Raw genomic sequence first — 2,127 nt, 5'->3', positions numbered from 1 at the left:
ATATATATATATATATATATATATATATATATATATATATATACATATATATACACATATATACATACACATATGCATATATATATATGTACACACACACACATATATATATATGTACATATATATACATACATACATATATACATGTGTGTGTGTGTGTGAGTATGTATGTATGTACATACATATATATGAGAAAACAAAGTCTGTGTATACATTCGTAAAAGAATGTGTACCGACTTGTTTTGTGTAAATTATAATGTTGCTTTTGGGATTGTTTTTTCCCAAAGTCAGCTCAAATATTGCACACAGATCTATGATCAAAAGACGTTCTAACCATGACCATCTTACCTTATATTATGACATATTTTATCAAAGGATACATTTACTTAATGTAATCTGTGATACAATATGTCATAATGTGGCCCCTTTGTAATCCCTGTTTTACTCTTCCATAATGGAAGAATATAACTGGAGACAAATTTTGCTGCTACTTTTCGCAAGTCAAGTGAAACTGTTAGGGCTCCATCAGTGGCTTGTAGACCTTTATATAACTATTCGACTCAGTAACCATGATCAATTATTACATAAGTTCTGGGTAGTTTCTGATTCTTTTTAATATCATCATCAGTTTCTCCCTCCCTCTACACCTGCTGTTCAACCTCCTCCTCCTTTCTATGTGATCCCTAACTAACCTGCCTGTCATTGGTTAAAGCCAGCTACATCCATACACACAAATACACACTCACACTGACACATGCACATACACACATACATACATACATACATACATACATACATACATACATCCACATATACATGCATGTACATATTTATATATATATAATTATATATATATATATATACATATATATATATATATATAGATATATATATATATATATATATATATATATATATATATATATATATATATATATATATGTGTGTGTAGATATATACAAATATATATGTCTATATATATATATATATATTTATAGGTATATCTAGCTAGCTATCTATCTATCTGTCTATCTGTCTATCTATCTATCTATCTATCTATCTACTTATCTATATATTTATCTATCTATTTATCTGTCTATATATCTATATCTATATACATGTGTGCGTGCACATATGTGAATGTATGTGTGTATGTGTGTGTACAAGTATGTATATACATTTTCAGATCATTACTTTAAGTGGCAAAATAAACTGATAGAGAGACAGGGGAGAGGGAGAGAGACGAAGAGAAGGAGAAGCCGAGAGAGAGGGAACAAGAAAGAAAAAAAAGAAAGAAGGAAAGAAAGCGAGAAAGATCGAAAGAAAGAAGATAAGAAAGAAAGAGAGTACGTTCAGTTTATGTCTCTTTGTTTCTTTTTCATTATTACTCTCCTTTCTGTCTCTCCCTCTCTCTCTATCTATTTCCTGAGTTATCATTCTCCCGCTTCCTTCCTTGCACTACATCTCCCTCTCCCTCTCCCTCTCTCTCTCTCTCTCTCTTCATTTCTTCTGTACATCACTCTCACTTTCTCTCACACTTTCTGTCTTCTGGCTCCTATCACCCACATCCATTCAACCACAGACCAAGCCGTATAACACGGCCAGCACATAACAGCAGCAGCAGTAACAATATAACTCTACAGCAGTATGCATATCTTTCTTTAAAAACACATTGAAGGGAATTTTATCAAGACTTGGGTGAGTAAATAGGTTTGAATACTTTTACTATTAAGACTTTATTAAATTGGAGGTGTTTAGAAGACAAAAACAAAAATTGTAATTTTTCTTTTTTAGTATCTTTTTTTTTTAATATTTATTGGCTACTTTATTTTATTATATTTATTTCTAAGCTATTGATATTTGCTGGATGGGAAGCAAGATTTTGTTTTCAAAGATATTCTGCTAACTTTTATTCTGTAAAGTGTTTATTTATGTATGTATGTATGTATGTATGTATGTATGTATGTATGTATGTATGTATGTATGTATGTATGTACGTATGTATGTATGTATCTATGTATGTATGTACGTATATATGTATATATGTATGCATGTATGTATGTGTGCATGCATGTATGTATATATGCATATGTCTGCATATATATATGCGTGTGTGGTTTTATATAT

At 30.3% G+C, this 2,127-nt stretch overlaps 1 protein-coding gene across 6 annotated transcripts in view; it reads left to right on the top strand.

Moving 5' to 3' along the window:
* Positions 1–2,127, top strand: part of LOC106872383 (protocadherin beta-15) — a 259,461-nt gene that overhangs the window by 25,328 nt on the left and 232,006 nt on the right. For 5 of the 6 annotated variants that reach the window (XR_001409762.2, XM_014919364.2, XM_052973069.1 and 2 more), the window contains exon 1: positions 1,563–1,698. The exons of the other annotated variant lie outside the window; for it this stretch is intronic. The gene's annotated coding sequence lies outside the window, so the exon portion shown is untranslated. Of the gene's footprint in view, positions 1–1,562; positions 1,699–2,127 lie in introns of those variants that run through there. 6 annotated transcript variants of the gene reach the window in all.

This window comes from Octopus bimaculoides, chromosome 14, assembly GCF_001194135.2.
Source record: "Octopus bimaculoides isolate UCB-OBI-ISO-001 chromosome 14, ASM119413v2, whole genome shotgun sequence".
Lineage (NCBI taxonomy): Eukaryota > Metazoa > Mollusca > Cephalopoda > Octopoda > Octopodidae > Octopus > Octopus bimaculoides.
Note: the sequence above shows the minus strand (reverse complement) of the source record. Positions and strands in the feature narration are given on the sequence as shown.